The following is a 24850-nucleotide window of genomic DNA, read 5'->3' as shown; positions in this document are numbered from 1 at the left end:
TGCAGAAGAGGACCCCAAGTTTGGATGAGACTGCAATCCTAGTGAAACCTGGGCCAAGAACCAGCTCAGCCAGATCCCCAATCCAAAGAATTATGAGGTAACAAATGCAGACCTTTAGAAGTCCCTGAGTGTGGTGACTTCTTACACAACAGATAATCAATACAAATAATACAGATATTAGTATACACAAGATAACAAATGCAGACCTTTAGAAGTCCTTGAATGTGGTGACTTCTTACACAACAGATAATCAGTACAAATGATACAGATATTAATACATATGAGGTAACAAATGCAGACTTTTAGATGTCCCTGAATATGGTGACTTCTGACACAGCAGATAATTAATACAGGGGTGAAAAAAAGAGAACGGAAGAATGGTTAAGAAGGAAGAAAAAAGTCACTGACCTAGAAAGTAAGAGGAAAAAAGCCTTCAATGAAATAAAAATAATAATAACAAGGATTGGTTATATTTGCAATCCTTTAAACCTGTAGAGACATGTAAGAAATAATAAGGAACAGTTTTAAAATGGCAGAGAAATCGAATATACATGGTACTGAGTTTGGAAGCATGTGGAGGCTGCTGTGTGTGAGAGAAATGGTGGAGGCATTTGTGCTGGAAGGATGCAGGAGGAAAGGGTTGTAAGATGGGCCACTTGTTGCACCTGGGATTCCCTTGCTGTGTATTTGGAGGTTTCAGTGGACATTTTCATTGTATCCAGTGGTTTGGGGACATCCATGGTACTTCTTTTGGGAATAAAACAGTGTGAAGACTCAAGGAGATGGCTTTTCTTTTTATAGACAGTGCTTCCTAAAGCTGCTCCCCATGGCTTCCCACAACCCTCCAGGAGAAGGCCTACTCTCAGGAAAGCCTCCGGAGTTCCTTCCTGTAACCCAACCCACCTATGCACAGGGCTTTTCCATTCAAACAACAAAGTCACAATACTACCTTGAGTATGTATGTGTGCGTTCTTTGTTAGTGTATCAGTAGGGTAGATTCTTCCTATGAGTAAAATCACTCAGCCAAAGAATATGTACATTAAATTTTGAACATTGTATCTTTGAACTTGACCAAAAGTTATATACTCATAACGTTTTGTGACATACACCAGGCATTTGTATTATTTCTCTGAATTACCCGTTCAGCCTTCTAGTCTGAAATGATTATTGTCCTATCAAAGTTCCCATCTTTTGTGGGACTGAGAATTAGGAAAACTCTTCCCTCTACAAAAAATATTATTGTGGCATAATGAAGGACTGAGTATGAACCACCTAAGCTATTCTGGCAAATTCAGCAAGCTGTGTTGGAAAAACAATTTTGTCAGTAAAACAGAAAGTTTCTGTCTACTAAGTTATGTAATGTAACACAAATGAATCACTGAAATCCTAAGATTAGTTCTCATTCATATAAATATGTAAAAGTAGCAAGTAGGGCCTGGAAAGATGCATCTGTGGCTATGAGCACTGTCTTCTCTGCCCGAGGACCTGGCTGCAATTCCTAGTACTCACATGGACGCTCTCAACTGTTTGTAACACTAGTTCTAGAGGATCTGACGTCCTGTTTTGTAATCTGCAGGCACCAGACATGCAGGTGGTGCACTTCATACATGCAGGCAAAACACCCATACACATAAAATAGTGAGTAAATATTTTTCTTTTTTCAGGGTTTGCTACAACAGTTTACATTGATACAATGTTTCCTCTATTCCCCTAAAACCTTTGACAAACTGATATTATTTACTGCTTCCTCCTCTCCCTCCCTTCCCTTCCTCCCCCCTCTCTCCAGCATCTTATGCTATACTCCATGCTGCTCTGAAATCTATAATGTAGCTCAGGCTGTCCTTGAACCCCTGGTAATCTTGCATTAGCCTCTTAAGTGCTAAGATTGCAAACATGAGCTACCACACCTGGCTCTGTGCTAACCTTAGAAGAGCTGGGTCTACACTGCTGAAATTCTACACTGCAACACTTAGTTACACTTTGTTTAAAAATCCCTGAATAAGCAAGCAAAGATATTTCACTTAATTAAATCAAATATTTTAAAAAATTAAGAAAGGATTATATACTGTGTATCTCATAAGACTAGGACATGATGACAAATGTAAAGTACACATGCTGTCCTTAGGGATTTAGTGGGAGAAGTTAGTCAAAAGACCACTATTAAACAGTACAATAACTGAGGGGGCATGTTAAAACCTAACACATAATTAGATGAACCTGGTTTGAGTGGGCACCAGGAACAATGCTCCAAATAAAGAAAAAACAAACAAACAAACAAAAACCATATCTTTTACCACAGAACCAAAACCAGCCAGGGGTGGGTTTTACTAGGGCTACTGGCAAGGCTTCCTCCCCTACAGTCACCCGTGGGATCATCTCACCCATGCCTGGTTATGTTCCGGACCCAGCTAATACCTCATACTATAGGACACCATTGCTACATTCAAGGGACAGTAGTCTGATTAGGTAGTGGGGAGGAGGCAAATAAATAAAAACTGTAAATTAATATAAAGAGTTGAATTATAGTTCAAACAGGTGATGATTAATTAATGGTGTTCAAATTATTATCACTAAAATGGACTGTAAATATTATTACACAGGAATTGTAACAGCAATCTATGGTGTTTTTTTTGTGTTGAAATGTGATTTTATTTGTATGTTAATAAATAAAAGTGCCTGGGGGTCAGAGTTAATAGCAAGCCATAGCAGAAGTCTGGCAGTGGTAGCACATGCCCTTAATCCTGATCACATGACAGGCAGATCTCTGTGTGTTCAAGGACACCACCAGCACGGAGACACATGCCTTTAATCTCAATACCAACCATAGAAGACCTGGAGGTCTGTATAGACAGGCAGTGACAAGGAGGTCATGTGGTTGGGTTTACAACCAATGAGAAGGCAGAACAGAAAGTCAATAAAAAGACAGATACACAGGAAGTAGGCCTCTTTCTGAGGGGAGGAATGGCAGCGGTAATGGGTGGTAAGAAGAAGGTTTTTAATCTCAGCTCTTAGCTACTGCTCTGACCTCTTGGGCTTTTAACTCTGCATTTGGCTCTATGTTTCTTATTTAATAAGACCATTACATCTACAGCAACCAAACATTTCTGAACGGTAGAAATCATTCCAAATAGGAAGTAATATTACACACATGCATGTGCATGAGCGTGCACACACACACACACACACACACACACACACACACACAACTTAATCCAGTCTCATCCTGCTTCCTGGCCCCTTATAACTCTAATTAATGCAGATCCCTCATGGATTTTGCATACTCTAGGAAGTCCTTACACAGGTTTTCTATTTCTGATAATGTTCAGAAGTGAAGAACTATGGGTGGGGGCAGGCAAAAAGTGAAAAACTCTGCACGTGTGGATAGGAATCTAATAAGAGAAGCACACAGACATGCAGATTAATACTGATAAAGGCTAATCTCTGTCTTCAGTGAGCATCCACTTCAAACTAAGGCAACAAGTCCACATGTTACATACCCCCCTCTGTGTTTACTACATGTAATTGTGTACCACACATACTCTTGTCCAGTTCTAATTTCAGACCATTGCTTCCATTTTCATATATTACTAAACTCACTCACTAAAGACCTTCTCTGGATATTTTTTTGCATATAGATGTCCGTACTGAGCAGAGAGTCAAGGGTGTGGTGTCCAACTGGGTATGATCATACAGGTAACAAGCCCCTGTCGAGTCTGGAGGTGTTTCCTGCTGACAGTTTATGGGGTTTCAACTTATCCTACAGGCTAGGAATTCCTGACCTTTATGTGCAGTGACTGCTCCACACAGACACTGACCATTTTAGCCCTCAAAGTCCTTAGGCAGAAATTTGAGACATTCAAGTACTATGATATTGGGAGGGGTTGTTTGTTTGGTTTTTGTTGTTTGTTTGTTTTAGTCACTGGAAATGTCTTCTACTTTGCCCAGTGTGCAATATCGACAGTAAGAATGAGAAGCACTCAGCTGGGCGGCAGTGGTGGCGCACGCCTTTAATCCCAGCACTCGGGAGGCAGAGGCAGGCAGATCTTTGTGAGCTCAAGGTCAGCCTGGTCTACAGAGTGAGATCCAGGAAAGGCACAAAGCTACACAGAGAAACCCTGTCTCGAAAAACAAACAAATAAACAAACAAAAAACAAAACAAAACAAAACAAAAAAAGAATGAGAAGCACTCTTACAATGGGGAGTGTAGCAAACGCTTTCCACCATCCCTCGATAGCCCTAAAATGTAGGTTTTGCTGCAACTTAGAGCTTTGGAAGCAACTCTGCATGTTCTAAGTCGTGTGTGGTAGAAGGCTGGTGATCTCCACATGGGATAACAAAGGCAGATTAGCAGAGAGGAGTGACAGCAGAGAGGTGAAGTCATGGTTAAATTACACTTTGAGATGCAATTACATGAAAGATAGTGAATAGCTGCTATCTATCTCTTCTTAGAAATGAAATAGAACTGGGTTTCAATTGCAGCCTGAGGAATTAATGTAAGATAAAAGGATGCAACAGGATTGCTTTCCTGCTTTCAAGCCACTTAAGTTTATAGTATGAGAGGCTTGCTTATATATCCATCATAGTCTGCTTTGATTCAGAGTCGCTGTGGATCTGTCTGTCATACTCATTCATGTTCATATACAAATACCTAGCACAGTGCCTCGCACACTCTTAATAGATGCTGTGGTTCTGCGTTGGTTGCTCAAGCAATGATGGTCAGAACCAACAGGCTATTGTTCTCTGACAGTCATTGTGTATAAAACTAGTTTTCTCACTTGGGGGTCATAGAAATCATAGACCACAGGAGCCAGTGTTCTGCTCTCATATTTTATGCCTTATCCCCATCCATGTCTTTCAGCTTTAAACTGAAAAACTCATATTGCCTTCCATACAAGTAGTTGACTTGCTGAATGTTCCAGAAGGAAATAGCACTGGTTATGTTTTCTTGGAGCTTAAATCTGTAAGATATCCTTTCATATAACTGAATTCTATGGTGGAAGATTCCCATATGTTATTAATTCATTGTTTATTCATGTGTAAGGTTTCTACTGCTTTGTACTGTCACCTACTTGTACTGCTATACACCCTGCCTAAATTAGACAAAGGACCAATTAATGGCCTTTTTTTTAATGCTCTTCAAACATTTTAAAAATCTTGAAATAGGAAGTGAAAAGAAGGAAAGCCATTGCCCTTGCTGCTTGTCTGAATTTAAACAATGTCACAGCCTTATTAAGAGGGAAAAGGAAAATATATGGGAGGGCTTGGAAGGAGAAAAGGGAAGGGGGAAATGGTGATGTAATTATATTGTAATCTCAAAAACCAAAAAAAAATTTTTAAAAAGAATTGAAAGAGTTAATGAACACATTTTTGTTGTTGTTGTTTGGTTTTGTTTAGTGGTGGTTTTGTTCTTTATTTGAGGGAATTAGAAAAAATATGAAGTTGGATAGGTAGGGAGGGGAGGATTGGGGAGTAACTGGGGGAGGGAAAGAATATGACCAAAATACATTATATATAAAGAAAAGACCCTCCAATCTCTGTATAATGCCACAAGTCTTAAAACCCACTGTACTAGTCAGGGTCCTGGCATGAAGCGGATACACTTTAGGAGTAATTGAGTTTAATGAGAAGGTTATTTTGCAAAAATGGTGCAGTCATATAGCACCACATGACAAAGTTGTTTCCGTCCATAGAGTTGGAAAGATACAATAAAAGACTGGGTAAGAGTTGAACCCTGGGAAATGGACCTCAGCCCGGAACTATGGTCTTATATAGAGGAACCCAGCAACTGCCACACAAAAGCCTAGCTGGGGTGGGGAGTAAATAACTCATTTCTCTTTCCTCCCACCCCGTTGTTTCCTGATGGTGAATCCCACCGGCTAAAGTCATTGGAGGTCTGTATCCTGGGACTCCGAGGCAGGAAAAAGGTAAAGGGATGTAGAGATGTAAAGGGCCCTAGCTGGACTGAGCATGGCAAACACAGGCCCAAGCATGGCAAACATGATGTCAGTAGGGTTTGCCCCTTTCTCCTTTTCCCTCTCCCTTGCTAAAAAACAGTTAGATTACATTCCTAAAGCTAGTCCCCCCATGGCCATTCCCTTATTTGGCCACGGACTCATTCCTGAGACAAAACAGCAAGGTCCAACAATCAAAATTCATTATTTGGCTAACATATCCAATCAGGATTTGCCAACTCAGCCTAGCACCGACTCCCCCTTTTCTCCTTAAAAACCCACTCCTACAAAAAACGCCTGCTGCTGCTTGCCATCTGCCTTTGCAGCACCCACACACTTGTCCCTCCGGGGTAATAAGTCCCCTTTGTGCTGAGAATTTGGTGTCTGGGTGTGTCCTGTACAGACTCCAAGGGGGCAACTTCCCTTACAAGAGGATCAAATGCCCCAAGTAAGAGTCCAAATGCTATCACATCGAATAATTCAACAAGAGGCCATTTATAAACGTCTACTGATAACAGTGTGGCCTGGGAAAGCCACAAGGGATTGCCAGCGACCAGAATGAGCAACAGTGAGAGACTGTTAACACCCTAGCTCCAAAGAGGAGGAGAGGAGCCTCTGCCAGGACTCTTTGGAGGAAGACAGAGAAAAGAGATCCTTGTGAGAGGGAGAATAAGGGCTGGTGAAACAAAGCCAGCCTGAGGCAGGGGCCCGGGAGAAGACACCTCACTCCCTCCTCACACCCTCCAGGCTACTCCCAGTGCCTCCTACAGCTCAGAGTTGAAGCCCCAAGGTAAAAAAGTCCTGGTGATGGTGGATTCTGCTGGGTTAGCCTTTTATCTGTTAGGCCCCAAAGAAACCCTGGACAAAAGACTAACCGCAGGGTCAATTAACATCCGAGAGGTCTCTAGGCTCTTTTAGCATGGCCAGTGTCTGTTCTGTCCAGGCTCCTCTCAGCGCTTTGCACCCAGCATCCTACCCTAAACTTCTCCAGCCCAGGGACTTCCCTTTCCTCCCCCCAGCTACTGATTCCTGTAAAAACCCCGCCGTTTTGGCCACGTGCTCTTGGTCTCATGGTTCTCCTCCCTCTCCCGATGCCCTCTCTTGTCCATCTCTCTTCTCTTCCTCTCTCGATCTCCGCTCTCCCTTTCTCTCTTTTCTCACAGCCTGGTCTATTCTGCTGGCCATGTTCCGTCTGGATTCTTCCAGGTGCCTCTGGCTGGTCTCACCCCGGGATCTACAATAAAAACTTCTCCTCAGCCATGCGTTGGAATGGTCATCTCCTCATTTTCATTCACTGGCCAGGATGGAGAGGAGGAGCTTGAAAAAAAAAAAAATCAAAGGTGTCTGGCATGGTTGTTTGTTACCAAGACACTGGCTAACCTTTCCCTATCTCCTCCCTCCTTTTCACCAAACGTTATTAACTTCCTTGCCAGGCAAGATATTAGATACTTTCTCTAGATGGTCTCACTTAACCCTGTGACTTCTAAGGAAGAAAATCTTTCTCTTCCCTCAGCAAACATCTTCCAACCATCATGCTGACCTCCTAGTACTTTTCTATCCTTCTTGAATGAGGAAAAAAAAAGAAAGAAAAAAAAGGACATTACAGCTCCTAGGTATGGTGGAGGAAAGGGTTTATTGTAGACCAAAGGGAGAGCATAGCCAGAGGCAGGGACATCTGCAAGAGTCCAGAGTGAGCATGACCCTGAGCTAGGCCATGTGAGAAAAGGGAGTAGAGAGCCAGGAGAATAAAGGATAGACAGAAAAAAGGCCAGGCAACCAAAATGGCTGGATTATATCGGGATGGGCAGCTGGAGGAAGAACAGCCCAGCCCCTGGGCTGGAGTTGAGGGTAGAGGGCAGGGTATACCAGTCATACCCTGTAACAGGTAGGTACTGAGGGATGCTGGGAGAACCTGGTGGCCAGGTCTGCTTTGGTATGTTAAATAGGCACCTCAGTTAGCCATCTGTCCCAGGTTTGAGACCTAACACTTTTAAATAGAAGAGCCTTTTAACACTCAAGACTTCCCTGGAGCCCTTACAGATAGATACTCATAAGCATTCTTTATTAGTATAAACTTTTACATGTTTATGTTTAAATGTTTATGACATTTCTTTCCTCTAAGGCCAACTAAGAAGAACAGTAGTGATACATTTGATTAACACAAAGGTTTGAAATCAACTTTTTGCTGCCCTGCACTGATGCCAGCAACCACAGTCTTCCTGAGAGTGAATGTGGTAGCCACTGTAGAAGTTAAGCTTTAATGCTCCCAGCCTATAACATCTCAGCAGCCTTCTCTTTGTAACCACCTGTGACTACATGAGATGTAGCTGGCAGGTATCTTTTTCCAGTCACCTGCTCAGGAGCTATCACGTCCCTCTGAAAACCCAGGCTTTACGCCTCAGTTCTCGAACACTGGGCAGCAGCTCAGCCCAGGAAATGAAGGCTCTTGTTAAAAACAGAGAGATTTAGGAAGCCAGGACATGATTAACCACGTGGCATTTTGCCAAATGAGCAGTTAACAACTAAGGCCAGGAAAACAAGTGCTGATTTAGTGACCGCTGGGCTTACAAAAGGGCTTTAGACTCAATCCTAACAATCTACTGTGACGGGCCAGAAAATGCCTAGCCTACTATAGTTGGAGCTAAGCTGCTTTTTAAAAAAGTGTTAGTCTAGTCAAGATTTATTCATCAGTGTATCTGTGGGCAAAGAAAAAAACCTGTAAAATCAGCTATTTTAAAAGTTAACAGACAGAAAACCCCTTAGGCGTTCTCCATGAAACATAAAATTAAACTTTGAGCCGGGCGGTGGTGGCGCACGCCTTTAATCCCAGCACTCGGGAGGCAGAGGCAGGCGGATCTCTGTGAGTTCGAGGCCAGCCTGGTCTCCAAAGCGAGTACCAGGAAAGGCGCAAAGCTACACAGAGAAACCCTGTCTCGAAAAACCAAAAAAAAAAAAAAAAAAATTAAACTTTGAAGCTACTCAGGTTTCTAAGGGTTAATGTTTCGTTTTTTGGTTTTTGTTTCTTTTTAAGGCCTTCATTGTCAAAGATATGCACTCGCCCATTTAATATATTTACAAGTGTCACATACCGGGAACTCTTTTAACGGTTGATATCAGTCTCAGTAGGGTATGCCAGAAAGAATGTTGATCAGAATTGGTGAACCAGTTTTGAATGCATTTGTGCTGGAGTACAAGAAGACAAAACCTGTGTTGGCTCAAACTATCCTTTTTGTTTCTGTTCCTGCAGCAGAAGCCTACCAAGCAATCGGACCACCTCTGCGGGGCTCCTGGCTGTCCCTGGTACTCATCACTTTCTGGTAATGAGAACTGAGGAAAGGAAGCACGTGAAGAATGTGGGCAAGGGTTATGACGAATGTCAAGCTCTGTCTGGGGAATTCTGAGTCAGACAACCAGGGGCTGGGATGACATTCACTGAGTGTGTCCTGAAGCTAGTTAGAGGGACAAAAGTCAGAGATGAAGAGAGCAATTAATGGGGCAGTAAGGTAGGAGGGATCCAAATCAAGATCCAAGGGGACGAGGGTCCTGACTGAGAGGATGCTCCCTCTGTATGCATTGGGGTGTGCAGGACAGGAGTAAGGAGGAAAGCTGGGGTGTGGTGGTCTCACTACAGAGGGGGGCAGAAGTCCTCAGGAGGGGGCCTTGGGGATTGGGAACAGTCAGTGTGGGGATGGACAGGGTGAAACTGCCTGGCTTTGATGGCAGTATAGTCAAACTTACAGTGATCCAGGCCTGCTGATTTCCAAAGTTCTATCACAGGAGGTCAGGGCATAGGAATGGATACAGAGCTGGAGGATATGGGTGACAAGTCAGCGATGGCCTTAGGATGAGGCCATTGCTACCCACAATGACAGGAAGAAGGAGCTGGTTAAAATCCAAGGTGGGCATTGAGAACACTCGGAGTGTTTCAGTCCCTTTTCCTTCTGTCCTTTGTGGTCCCCCACCATCCATGTTGGGTGGCCAGTGGTATATGAGCTGTGCAAGAGAGAGCTCACAAGGAACAATGGGAGTCACAACCACGGAGTCAGCCTACCTCCAGCTTCTAGAAAATTTCTTTTGTAACGAACTTTAGTGTGACTAAATTTAGTTAAACTGACATGTTCACTCTGATTTTTGCATTTAATCTCTTATTCTGGTGTTCTCAAGAGCTCAGCTCTCCAAATTTCCTCTCTCCTAGGAGACTATTAACTGAAAAGAAAGGCAGCTATATCTCAGTGGTAGAGTGCTTGTCTTATACACATGAGGCCCCAGGTTTAACCCCCCAGCAATGCTTAAATCAAAGTCAAAAGGACAGCTTAACCTCCTCAAGAAGTCCCCTCCCACCATGGATCCAACCCTGAGGGAGCTGATAGAGAGCTGACAGCTCTCCCATACAGGATAGTCACTTACACTTGTGTAGCTTTCCAGAATTGTGTGTGTGTCCAAGGTTGATGAGGCATGCTCCCACACTCCTGCAGCACCAAGTGAGGTTGGATACCAACGGGACTAGAATCAGGACTGACTGAAGACTGAAGGATCTATTTGTGGGTAAAGATCAGAGCCTGGGGAGAGCAGGAGAACATGACTGGAGAAGGCAGGCAGGCAAAAGGCCAAGTTTCCCAAGTGGAAGAAACACAGGCATGTGGGAGTTGAGTTGATGAACAACAGCTCTTTTGTTTCTCTACATTTTCACCTGAGAAAATAACTTCAGCCTCCTTAGAAAAGAAGGTAGTTCCCCAATTCTAGACTCTTCACATTGGAAGGTCATCTTCTGGTCACCTTGTTCAGCCTGTCACCCCTTCCCAGACTGCCTCAGCAGCTGGATGCTTGGCTCCTTCTCAAACACCCCAAGGGACGGATGCTTATTACTTAGTGAATCACCTCATTACTTTCTGGACAAGGCTTGTTTTCAGACAATTGTCCTTGACAGGATGTTGTCATTTGCTTCCCTACAGCTTTTGTTCATTGATGACAGTTTTATCTGACAATGTCTCATGAGAAGATAGTTTTGCTTTCTCAAATAAGAGTCCTTTCCTGTTTCCATGAAGGCTTGCCTTTTTGAAGATCACACACCCTCAGCTCTTCTAGCACGACTGGTTCTCATCCCTCATTTGGTCAAGCAAACATGAAACATCCAGATGCAGGACACAGTCTTCTGGATGGAGGCTGAGCAGCATGCAGAACAGCAGAGCACTTCCCTCAGTGGAGCTTGACAAGGAACCTGCAACTCCACAGCCCAAGACTGCATCTGTCTCTTTAGTTCAATGAGGTTATAACCCATCTTCCAGGATGTCAGTGTATTACCACTTGTAGCTGGAGTTTTCCTGTGTCCACCCAGCCCCTGTAGCTGCTCAGACCCAAGTAAACACACAGAGACTTATATTATTTATAAACTGTATGGCCATGGCAGGCTTCTTGCTATCTAGTTCTTATATCTTAAATTAACCCATTTCTATAAATCTATACCTTGCCAGTGGCTCATGGCTTACCGGTATCTTTACATCTTGCTTCTCATGGCGGCGGCTGGCAGTGTCTCATGACTCAGCCTTCCTGTTCCCAGAATTCTCCTCTCTCTTTGTCCCACCTATACTTCCTGCCTGGCTACTGGCCAATCAGCACTTTATTTATTAACCAATCAGAGAAACACATATTCACAGCATACAGAAAGACATCCACAGCAACCACTTAGCTCAGTTTTCTTCCCATAGTTTTGCTATCATAAGCACATATGAACTCCCTCCTGAATTGACCTTCTTTTGTGTGTTGAGGATCAATTCTGTCCCTTTCTGGCACTGGGAACATTTTTCATTACCAAGTATTTGGGCTACATCTTTTACTTCCTCTGTGGAGGTTTTAGTTTAGTTTGGCTATATTTATTGAGTCATTATCATGTCCAGTAGATGTATTCTGTGCTAAGGTGTGCTGAGGGCATACAGATGAATAAGGTATGATTCTTCTCCTCAGGAAACTTGCCAGCTGGAGAGAGAAGATGACTTTATAAACACAATGCACTATCGCACTATCGGAAGAGCTGTACCACTTAAGCATAATTAACTCTGGAGATACAGATGAAGGATCTTGGCCCAAATTAGAAGTTAAGGAAAGGTTCTCAGAAAGAACTGTTGTGAACAGTAAGTGAAAATGAGAAGGTGCTGGGGAGAATCTGAAAAGACAGAGTGGAAAGAGTTAAAGGAGGCGGGAAGCACTAGTGTGGGGGAAGCCATTGGCTACTTGGCATCAAGTACAAGAATGAGGGGCAAAACTGAAAGCTTTGCTTTTGAATGGGGACTTAGCTCTGTGGGCATTGGGGAGCCTTGGGATGTTTTAAAGTGTGTGTGTGTGTGTGTGTGTGTGTGTGTGTGTGTGTGTGTGTATGTGTGTGTGTGTGTGTGTGTGTGTGTGTGTGTGTGTGTGTGTATGTGTGTGTGTAGTTAACAGATTTGAGTTTATCACTTTGGCCTCTGTTTAGGCCAGGAAAAGAAATGCCACAAAAACAGACATAGGCAGTTCTGTTAGGAATGCTTATGAATCTAATATGAAGTTCAAGAAGGAGATACTCTGGCCCTTAACTAAAACAGTGGGAGCAGAACAGGACAGACACAATTTGTTAACTGTAGAGAGAGAACCAAGAATGGTATCAAATAATGATAATAACAAAAATCAAAACCAGCTTCCAGAGATCTAGGGGGACCAGCCAAGAGGTAGGTGTCACATGACTGATAGAGTGAAAGAGATATTTGAGGAAACACGAGTTCAACTTTGGGCATGTGCAATTTGAATTACATACTGAACATCCAAGCATAATTCGCAACATGTAATGAATTTATGAACCTGGCTGTCACAGGTAAAACCAAGCCAGCAATGAGGACCTTCACTTCCTCTGTGGGAGTTAAAATCACGAGAACGTGGAGCCAGAGTTAGAATTCATAAAGAAATAGCTATGGGGCCAGTGTATGGCCATGAGGTACACTAATGCTTAAGGCAAGTTTACAAACAAGTTCAGCATATTTTTTTCTTGATTGACACAGCTAAATGTGACTTTGTGCCCAGTAACTAAAAAAAACAGAATTTTTTCAGCTAAAAAAGATTTCTAGAGTTTGTTAAAGGGGAAGTTCTGACCCTAGAGTGGTTACATCTTCACACAGCAGTAAGTCACTGAGACTGTCAGTGTCTTCCTTTGAATAAGTCTGAGCGTTTGAGTTCCTTATTGACTTCACTCCCTTTTGAACATCAAGATCAATGTTAAACCCTCCTAATAATTACTCTGGCACTATTTATTATGTCTGAGATGTATATTTGCATGCCTGGCTCTAATAGACAATTGAATATTGAATTTCAACTTTTTTTAAACTATTGCGAGGGCTTGAACCCCTACGTTAGGCAAGCACTCTCTACCACTGAGCCACACTGCCAGTCTCAGCTTTTAGTGCTTGACATTAAATGTAAAAGAAGATTCCTTTAGGGAGACTGTCTCAGTCACTGCTCTACTGCTGTGAAGGGTTACTGTCTTAGTTAGGGTTTCTAATGCTGTGAAGAAACACCATGGCCACAGCAACTCTTATAAAGGAAAACATTTAACTGGGGCTGCCTTACAGTTCAGAGGTTGAGTAATCATCTGTGAGTAATCATCTCTTTCCACACAGTACCACTAATCTTTCTAATGCTTTCAAATGGTTCCACTCCCTGGTGACTGAGCATTAAAATATATGAACCTATGGGGGACATTCTTATTCAGAACACTACAGAGTAGCTATGTTCAGATAAATGGAAAGAAACAAGGAGAGAAGTGTCCTTGAGGAAGTTTCAAGGATGGGAGTTTGATAGTTTCACTGTCGGCCCAGAAAAAGTTGAAAGCCTTGTTGGGTTCTTCAGTGTGGAGAACTTTAAAGATCCTTACCACCACCATTTTCCATAGAGAGATTAGAAGTTGACAGTAAAATCTCAGGGGTGTGGAGTGAATGGGAGGTAAGTGAATGGACACAAGTTCGCTGCCTTCTTTCCAGATGTTTGGCTAGAAAATGGCTAGCAAAGATGTGAGCAGCAACCAGAGGCACTGGAAAGCAAGACAGGCAAAAAGCAATTTGGGTTTTTGGTTTGTTTGTTTGTTTGTTTGTTTGCATAAGGAACATTTTGAGTATAGTTATGTGTCGTATGTGAAAAGCTAACAAAGGAGGACTTTGGTGGCACTGTGTGGAAAGAGATGATTACTCACAGAGAGCAAGCGATGTGATCAGGAGAACAGGTGAGGGACCGAGTTTGAATAGGAAGAGATCTATGCCCATGGATGGTGCAGAGAAAGCTAACGGGGAGAGGAGAGCTTGCTCTCTGTCCACTTACTGTTAACAAACCAGAAGGAGGACCTCTGTTCAACGTGAGATCTGTGGATCAGAGTTAATGATGTAGAGGGAAGGGCGAAGGCCGTCAGAGTGCCTGATAGGATGTACAAAAGATGAACAAAGGTTGCTGAATGGCCCAAAGGACCAGCTGAAGCTGGAGGGTAGGGATTTTAGTGACTTGAGCCAGGCTGCAGAACAGACTTAAATGCACATTCTGTGCTACCCTCTGGCTTCATGTACCCAAGAAACATCTTAGCTATGCAGCGTATTTACTACAGGACAGGGCCACACTTTCTCAGCTTTGGCAAATAGTATGACAAAAACACAGACCTAAACACAATGAATGTATCATTGTCCTTCTTAAGACGCTAATATTCTGGAGACCTAAACTGAATGGAACTCTCATTTTTACACACACATCCCCACCCAGTCTTAGCAGTAGGAGCAAGATAATGCTTCGCTCAGGAAGACTGTCTCCAGGGTTCAGCTGACAGAGATGCTAATCATTAGCCGTGTTTCAGGGCTTCCAAAACTTAAGGCAAAGGTAGCATCCAAAGCTGGGATCATAATAAATGAGATGCAAGCGAGAAAGAGCCAGAGAGAAGGCAGTAGAGTTGGAACAAAGGTGGCATTGAGTTAGGAGTTAGGAACAGAGGGAAACAAAGGAGGAAACATGACATCAAAAACACTTGAGGGAAAAAATAAGGAAAAAGCTAGGAGAGAAAAGAAGTGAAATTCACAGAAGCATAAACAAAGAGAAACGTCAAAAATAAAATGAAGAATGAAGCTGGACAGGGGAGACAGGATGTGGCTCAGCATCAAAGAGCATGCTTAGGAGACTCAGTGCTCAGAGTTCAGTTACCAGATCTGAAGAAAATATAAAAGGAGAAGGAAAGTCTCAGCCATAGAAGTGTGCCTGGGAACCCAAGCTCTCTCAAGTGCCCTCTGCCTGGAGGGCTCCCCTTAGCAGCAGACTGGGGCACTTTATTATTGTTGTTGTATTACTATTATTAATTATTATTATTTGGTCTTGTTTCAGTAGGCTTTACTGAGACTCCATTGGCTTGAAGGTATCACTCTAAGCCTTTCCAAGAACATTACTTCATCCTATCCTTTTTATAAATTCTGTGTGATTGTTTATACAGCTTGTCAACTTGACAAGATATAGAATTACTTAGTAAATAAACTCTGGGTATGTCTGTGAGAGACTTTCGAGACTCAGTTGATTGAAGTGGGAAGGCCCACTCTAACTGATGTACTGAAAAAAAGGAAGAAAGTAAGCTACACACCATCATTCTTCCCTGTCTGCTTCCTGACTGTCCATGCAATATGACCAGCCACCTCAGTCTCTTGCCTCTGTGGTTTCCTTGCCATGCTGGATGGTAATCTGGAACTGTGAGTTAAAATACTCATTTTTCCTTAAGTTGCCTTTGTCAGAAGTATTTTGTCACAACAATAAGAAAACTGTCATAATCTGAGGTCTCTAACCATGTTTTGAGTCCCCAGAACACCTCCAGGTTTCATGATCACTAGAAGGATTCACAGGTCTCAGCATGTGGGTACTGATTTGTTGCTGCAAAAGGATACAAAGCCAAGTTAGCAAAGGAAGAGGGTCTATGAGTGAAGTCTCAGGACCCTAAATGCCTCCCAGCAGAATTGCAGGATATATTAAATCTTCCTATCACGTGTAAAATATCTACCGGGCACTAGAGACTCAGTGTCTATGGTAGTCACCAGGGGTTGGTCACAAAGGCATTCTTTGCCTAGCACATACCAAATTCCAGAAGAAAATCAGGTATTCCTCATAAAACATACTTTTTATTTCTTTGGTATTTAATTTTTTGTTAGTATACACAAATTATATAAGTAGTTTCATCATGACAGGGTCACACATGTGTGTAATGTGTTTTGATCACATTAATCACCCCTTACCGTCTCTTGTCCTCCCGTTCCCACTGAGCTGATTCCATTCCTTTTCCTAATTTGTACTCCTTCTATTTTCATGTCTTGTTTTGTTTTGTTTTGTTTTTAAAGGACCAAATGAGCTTAATTAGGATTGCACACAAGCACACGGGCAGGAGGTTGTTTATAAGGGTATAGGCACCTTACCAGTGGCGACACCACTAATGAAAATGTCACATCCCAGCAACTACCCATTACTCTCAGGGGTGGGAAGGGTCTCATGACTCCCTCTCCCTGCCATACCAGGATGTTGGTAGGCCCACTCTTGTGTTGTTCCTTTGCAAGTAACCACTACTGCTATGAGTTGAAGAGTGAGTGTGCATGCCATGCCCACAAGTCAGTGTTCTGTGCCACTTACCCTTTCCTCTGGCTCTTACATGCTTCCTCTGCTTTGCCTGTGTCTTGCAAGCCGCAAGAATATGTTTTAGAGATTCAGCTGTGTATTGAAGCTATACCTAGAAATTTCAAGGCATTTTTCTAGAGGAAGCCATTTATCATGGAATATGTGGTGCTCTTTAGCTTTTAATATTTCAACTATCTTCTGCTATGAAATTCTTGTGGGCCCATATACTACTAGACCATATTGGCAAACAGTGTAAGCTTCTCAGACACTGATCCTCTAGGTAACTAACTCCCCTACAGAGCCTAGGAGACAAGCAGGCTGTAGGTGCATAGCTTTGCTTCTTGTGCAAATAAAGGTCTGACCATCCCTTGCCTTTAGGCCTAGTGGCATTCCAGAGCCATTGACTGAGGACATTAGGACTTTTTGCATAACCAGGTGCAGTAAGGACTGGAGCAGAATTCCAGAGGCAGGAAGAGAGTCAAGTGGCGAGGAGAGGAAGAACAAGGCAGTTTTTCTGTACATGGTTGGCAGAGCTGCATGGCCCGAGAGAAGAAAGGCAGAGAGTCTGTAGATGGTAAGGCAGATCTCCTGTAGAATTTTCTGAGAGCCAGGAGTAAGGAACAAGAAAAGAAAGATGCAGGATGAGGGAACAGAGGATGAAGAGGAGGTCAAAAGTGTAGGAGTTTACTAAAACTATGAGGACAGGAAAAATGGGCACAGAGAGGAGCTGAATGTTAGGATGGAGCTGAAGCTATATAGATAGAATTTTGTCATAGAGGAATAAAGTTAACGGACAAAGAGCATGGTGTACATAGATTCTTTTCCCCCAGATAATGCCACGCCAGATGTAGCGTCTTCCCCAGGACTCTGGGAGGAATTTTCTCAGGGCAGGGACTTGGGAAAATTCCATTACCTGTGATGGTCCCTGAAACTTGAAGTGAGTGATATATGTGTCCCGTTTATGGCTGAGCATCTGGCTATCACATTGACCAGTTTTGAGTTTCTGCAGTTACCACTGCCCACGACAAAAAGGAGCTTCCCTGACCAAAGCTAACAGCAACTCTAATCTATAGCCATAAACATAGTTGTGTAGAAAGCAATTCGACAAGCATATCATGTCCATTTAGCAAAGGAGATTTCCCACTGAGGCATATAACCTCTTCAGATGCATACTTTTGCCTAGATTTACCATGACAGATGTCAGATCCTTCTTGTGGAGTGAGTGTTAATCCAACTAGAAAGTATTTGGTTACCTCCATAACAGAGTTGGTCCTATTGCATCCATGGGCACATCTTGCCTAGCCAGTTGATAGTTTTGCACACAGGATCTGCAGCTGAGTAAGATTGTCAATAATGAGTCCCCTAGCAGCGTCTGGCATTACATGAGTTAACACAGAGGAAGTTTCCAGCCTAGATACAGTTTGATTTCTCTCTGTCTTGCATCCAGGAAGTGTGGTCCTTTTAGTAATTGGATCTAGTCATCTACTTCTGATGAGGAACCAATAGCAGTGAAAATTGCCTGAATTGTTTTGGGGTCTGCAGGAGTCTCTTTAACTAATAACTTATAGGGAAATATCCCATCCTTTGTGCTGAGATGTACATTTAATAGCCCATGGCTTCTGGGAGAAGCTTTATCCAATCATATACGGTGCTTCCACTTAAATTCTTTTAAAATTTTACTTCAAAGATTAGTTTATGGAGCATCAGGTATCCCTATGGCATTTTTTGGTTGCTTTATCCCCTCTACCCCCCTGTCTCCTCACCCCCACTTAAACCTTTCCACCCCCAGTATTCCCCCTTCCACTTTTGGGTCACTTTCATTCTATTGTATCCTTGTCACTAAAGCCCCTTTTCTCCCTTCTCACAAGCCCTCTCTAGAGTCCTAGAATATATATTTACTCAGTTGTACACATATATGAAAGTCAGCTAGGCTCCACTTAAGAAAGAGGGCAGACTGTGTTCGTCTTTCTGGTTACCTCATTTAATATTGTATTTTTCAGATCTGTCTATTTTCCTTCAAATGTTGAAACCACATTTTTCTTTACCTCTGAGTAAAATCCCAGTGGTTACCTGTGCTACTTTCATTATCGACTCATCAGATGATCAACTAGGCTGACTCCATTTCCTTGCTGTTGTGAACAGAACAGCAGCAATAAACATGGATGTATAAGTATCTCTGTGATTAAAAAAAAACATTTTTTCACAAATAATTTAGATATAGTGGAGCATTTGTTATCACTTATGGAAAATTTTACATTAGTTCAGATTCCCAGACACAAGCCAAGAGTCGGCATTGAAGACAGCTTCTGTAGTTACTGCGGCCCAGGCTACTGTGTTAATTCTGTCCTGCACACTTACACTGTTGGTCATAACAGAGTTACTTTGCAACACCTCCTGAAAGCACTGGCTGCTAACTAAATCGTGATATATGTGTGCATTCATATTTGGTTGCCTGTGTGTTCGTTTTCCGCCTCTCCTACTAGAAAGCTACAAGAATAAGGCTGTTATTTCTTAAAGCAGTGTCCCTCGCACCTCAACCGGGACTTCCCTTAAAGGCGCTTGCAGATATGGGTGTATGCAGGAAAGAAAACAAACCAATATCCTTAGAGCATTCATGGGGGCAAGTCCGTTGTGGGTGGCCATAACTATCAGAATCGACAAGGGCATGACCTTTGCTTTCCAAGGCAGTATTGTCACTGAAATTCCTGGTCTGGCCACTGGTAGCTAGTCTCTTGAGACCTTGCTTGCTGCTATATGAAGAACAAGAGCGAGGGATGTTCTGTGTCTGCTCATTCTTTCCCCTTTTTTCTTAGTAAAAATAAACAATGTGCTGGTGAGTCTTCCCTGTGTTCCTCCACACTCTCAGAAAGCGCTGGATTACATATATCCCAAGGGGGAAATCATATTCTTTTAGAAGAACAACCATCCGTGCAAACTTGGAGAACCCCTGGAGGACTCGTGAATGGGAATGGACTCCTGAACTGGAAATCAGTTCTTTCTTAATGTCTTCTATTACTATTGCTCTAGCAGTTGAATGGAGTCATGTTTTCATCTTATGTAATATGAAGGGACAATTCAACTTCCAGTGAGCAAAGAGAATTTCCCTAGAGCTACATAAGACAGGGCTAAGTGGTTATATAAACATACATGAAAACGTAAAAATTTTAAGGAGAGACTAAACATTCTATGGGACATGTCACCCTCAGGGAAATTAACGGCAGGGTCAACAAGCACATTACGGGGGGAGCTTAGACACTTTTATGGCTACACTACGGAAGAAGAAATGACTTATGTAGACATTTGTCATGACCCACTCTAAGAAAGTAAAAGCAATATGTTTTGTCTTGGAGTACCAGGGCATATAGGAAGAAATGCAGCCATGAATGACCATAGGGCATGTTCTTTGAGGTCAAAGCAAACAATGTATCAGTAAAGGATCCTGCAAGCATCAGGTAGCATTCTCAGAAGGATGGACTAAAAAGGACTGAACTAAGCTTTTAGTTAGAGGTGTAGACAGATGCAGAGAAATCACAAAGGACGGGGAGCCACCCAGAGACCAACAGCAAGGTGAAACTCGTGCCACTTTAATCCTGAAGACAGCAAAATATGGAAGTGGTGTTAGTAGAACCAGCAAAAGTTATAGACCTGCAAAAGGAAGCAATCAATAGGGTCTGCAGCTATACACAGACAGGGCCAGGATCATGAGAAAAGAGCAGTGGGGGCAGAGGCTTTGACAAGGAACCCTACTCCTTCTTCCCCTAGCCTTAGAGCACCTTCACACGCAGAGACATTTTAGAGTCTTTGAAGAGACCCCCAGAATTAGCTTTTACAGTCATGTGTTTCTGGAAATGTGGTACACGTAAGGTATGTTTGCCTTAAACTGGCATTGGGGCTAAGGATATAGCAGAGTTTGTACAATGCTTGCCTCTCACGGCACGAATATAACCCAGGAGGGTCACAGGCTCCTGTAATCCCAGAACTCGGGAGGTATTGGAATAAGGGTCAGAAGCTCACGGTTATACTTGGCTAAACAGTGAATTTGAAGCTAATCTGTGCTACTTGAGACTGTCTCCCCTATTATCACCCTGTCAGATGGCATTTACTGTATGGAAGAATTCTATGAATCTAGCTAATGGGATACTGAACTGGGGTTCAGTGGGCTACCAGTGGATGGTTTACAATCAACATGGTGTGGGAACAGCCTTCAGGAATGCCCCTCCAGTTCATAGCCTTGACTGATCACGAGTCCAGGTACCAAGCCAGGGTCCTGAGTGGTGTAAAGGTGGGCTGTGGCTGTGGAGGAGAATAAGTCCTCATAGAAATTAAGCCTGAGGCCAGTCTCTGTGAATTCTTCCAATCATCAAAGGTGCTTGGACAAATGTCCAAGTTATCTCTTGACAAACATATGTTGAAAATAAATATAATTCAGGGCTTGCAATTCTAAAAGCAGTGTACTCCTCTCTCTCTCTCTCTCTCTCTCTCTCTCTCTCTCTCTCTCTCTCTCTCTCTCTCTGTGTGTGTGTGTGTGTGTGTGTGTGTGTGTGTGTGTGTGTGTGTGTGTGTGTATGTGTGTGTGCGTGTCTTTCTCATGGGAATTGTATAAAGTGGAAGAATTGTATAGAATCTTTGTTCCAGTGGGACATAAACCAATATTAGCATTGCCCATATGTAATTTATGACAAGTATATCTTGTAATGTATTTTGTAGGCCACAGGTAAAAAATTAACATATACAAGTATATTCTAAAATATGCAATAATTGCTGATATTTAAGAGACTGTGCTATTCATCTGACAAGAAGCTAAACATTTTATAAATTCTGTGTGTGTATGTGTGTTCCTGTCTGTCTGTCAGTCTGTGTTGTGTCTCTGTATCTGTGTGGGAGTGTTTATACACCTGTGTGTGTATGCAGAGGCCAAAGGTCAACATTGGTGTTGTTCTTCATGAGCTGTCCATCTTGGTTTTTTGGAGACAGGGTCTCTTGCTAATTATACTGGGCTGGCTGGCCAGTGAGCCCAGGGACCCTCCTGTCTTTGTCCCCAGTGCTAAAATTACAAGCACCATGCTTGGCTTTTTACATAGCTTCTGGGGATCAAACTTGGGTCCCAATGTTTACAGAGCAAGTGCAAACCTAATGTTTACACTTGACTGACTGAGTCATTGCCCCAGGACCAACCTCTTAGGACTCTTAGGCTGTGGGTGCAATCCCATATGGGTAGCATAACCAAATGAAAAATCATGAAAATTTGGTAACAACAACAACAAAAAAAGGTTTTTGAATGTGCAATGACTAAGACCTAATTTAAAATCAAATGCATAATGAATGAGGAGTGTTTCTGGCAGTGCTTACCTACGCCGCCTCACACAGCTTCACGGCAGCCTTGGCTCTGCATCCAGCACACGCACTTCACACCGTGTCTGCCGTCACTCCACACAATGTCAGAAAATGCGGTCGGAACACCTTGACTCAAATTTAAGGCAACCGAGTGTCATGAACTGCAGTGTTTTTATTGTGCAAACAAAGTTTTCTGCTCCTATACAAGCATGCGATTTGATTATGGGAAACAAAGACTTTAATATTTTTCTACTGTAATTCTTCAGCATATAAGCATCAAATTAGCATATCCTTGGGGTTCTTTGTGTTAGAATGTTGATTTTAAAAGCTGCTTCTTGAGTTCCTCACTTGTTTCATTTTTTAAAAAGGGCTGGAGTGGAGAAATGGCACAATGGTCAGGAACACTGGTTGCTCTTTCACAGGACCCAGATTCCGTTCCCATCGCTCGGTGGCTGGAACTTCTATCCAAGGGGATCCATCATCCTTTTCTGGCCTCCTCCAGCACCAAGCATGCATATGGTGTGCAGACAGATATACATGTAGGCAAAACACTCATACACATAAAATAATAATTAAAAAATCATTTAGGCTGAAGATTCAAGCCAGAATATTTGAAATAGCCCTAAATATATTTCTGTCATGTTGAACTACATATTTGTGTGAAGCAGCATTCTTAGCACTGACAATTATAAAATCAAAATATCTATCAACTCTAAATAATGTTGAAGATGCTGTGCCTCATGGCTTTAAAATTCAACCAAGATTTAATTCTTTATGTAAAAATAAATAGTGCATGTCATTATCACACAAATTTGTTTCGTCTTTAATAAATAGTAATATATGCATAGTAAGTATCTATACATATATATCAAAGAATTATTTTATGATAGATTTCCTTTCCAAGATAGATTTCTTGTAGATGAATTTTTAAACAGTCTTATTAAATAAAAAACACAGAGCCAAATACAGAGGTAATAGCCACAACTAGCCTTAGCTTACCAACCAGCAGTTGCTTCCACAACTAGCCTTAGCTTCCCATCAGCAGTAGCTTCCACAGAGAGAGCTTCTTCCTGCCTAACCTGTGCTTTTATTGCCTTCCTGTTCTGCCTTCTCATTGGCTCTAAGCCCAGCCACATGACTTCCTCATCACTTCTGTCTGTACAGACCTCCAGGTCTCCATGGTTGGTACTGGGATTAAAGGTGTGTGTCGCCGGGCGGTGGTGGCACACGCCTTTAATCCCAGCACTCGGGAGGCAGAGGCAGGAGGATCTCTGTGAGTTCGAGGCCAGCCTGGTCTACAAAGTGAGTTCCAGGAAAGGCGCAAAACTACAGAGAAACCCTGTCTCGAAAAACCCAAAAAAAAAAAAAAAAAAAGGTGTGTGTCACCACGCTTGGCTGTGTCCTTCACCACACAGAGACTCTGCCTGCCCTGTGATCGGGATTAAGGGCTTGTGCCACCACTGCCTGACTTCTGTTTATGACTCACTATGACCTCTGATCTCCAGGCAAACTTTATTTATTAACATACAAATAAAATATCACATTTCAGCACAAATAAAGTATCAGCACAATTTCTTTACTTTTTTTTTTAATCATCAAACATTGGATTGTTTGCTCTGTATGCCTGTTTTATACCTATATACTCAGGTCCTGTAAAATCTTCCTGAGTGAAAGTTTTGTTTTATTTTTTGGATGGCCCTCCCTTCCTAGTCACACTTGTTAAGCCAGGTCTCGGGCACTGACCTCTACTGCTCCTCCTATGACCTACTTTTGGAATCAGGGTCTATTTATGTAGCCCAGGCTGAGTAGGGACTTGAAATCCTCCAGCCTCAGTTGTCCCAGTTGCTAGGATCCCAGGCATGTGCACCACACCCAGATAAGTCAGATGGACTGCATGGCAGTTTAAAAAGCCCCTGTTAGAGATATAAACATCCAGTAACGACTATCCTTAGTCTGGTTTTCTTCTCTTTTACATAATATTTTTATTGATTATTTGGAAATTTCACATAAGGCACCCTGATGACATTCACTTTGCAGTCCTCCCAGGTCCACCTCCCAACACACACACCCCTCTGACCTCCTCCAAAACAAAAGAAGAAGAATTAAAAAGGGGGAAGACAAGAAAAATGCCAAGTCTACTTTATGTTACCTGTATACCGACTAGAGTATGGTCAAACTCCCCGTGGCCAGCACTATAAAGAAAACTGAGTTCTCCCTCACCCCCAACCCTGCCAGAAGCCATCAACTATGAAGAGCTACACTTGAGCATCTGTATGACAATTTTTAAGAGGTTTTTTTTGGGGGGTGGGGTGGGGAAAGGTTGTCACAGAAGACATTCTCTCATTCTCAGCTGTGAGTCTGTAGTCATCAACATCATCTCAAAAAAAGCTTCCTTGCCCTTTCTAGTCAGTGACGGCAAGGATCATCGACTTCCACATGGTTTCTGGCTACAGCATGAGCCACAGACATCAACATGGCTTCAGGTGGCTCCACAGACCATAAACATCCACACACCCTTCAGTGGTAACACCAGCCAGGGACATCCACACATACCTCACACCCCACATCTCCCCCAACACCCCCACAGACCATAGAGACCAACATGGCCCTCCATGGCAGCAGAGACATCCACATAGCCTCAGGCAGCAGCAGCAGCACAGCGCACGTGGCTTCGGGCAGAAGCATAGAATGGACATCCCCGTGGACTTTTGTGGTAACATGGGCCATGGGGATCAACACAGCCCCTGGCTGCAGAAGAGTCACACACACTGACATGGCCTGAATCAGCCTCGGGGATATCAGCATGGCCTCTGGCAACAACATGGACCACAGACTCTATCTAGCATGACTCATTATTAAGACCAAAATCTGAAAGAAGAGAGGAATACCGCTTCAAAAGAATAATCAAAGAAGTTTTTTTTTTCCTT

The 24850-nt window shown here is 42.8% G+C and overlaps 1 long non-coding RNA gene across 1 annotated transcript; it reads left to right on the top strand.

Moving 5' to 3' along the window:
- The first annotated feature begins 9966 nt into the window (after nucleotides 1-9966).
- Nucleotides 9967-22841, top strand: LOC128106509 (uncharacterized). Its single transcript, XR_008216733.1, has 3 exons — nucleotides 9967-11217; nucleotides 11913-12079; nucleotides 22346-22841. It is a non-coding gene; the product is annotated as an uncharacterized LOC128106509 (long non-coding RNA).
- The last annotated feature ends 2009 nt before the right edge of the window (nucleotides 22842-24850 follow it).

The sequence above is a fragment of the Peromyscus californicus genome, unplaced genomic scaffold, assembly GCF_007827085.1.
Source record: "Peromyscus californicus insignis strain IS unplaced genomic scaffold, ASM782708v3 Scaffold_9__1_contigs__length_137607984, whole genome shotgun sequence".
NCBI lineage: Eukaryota > Metazoa > Chordata > Mammalia > Rodentia > Cricetidae > Peromyscus > Peromyscus californicus.
This window is presented reverse-complemented; position numbering and strand designations above follow the sequence as displayed.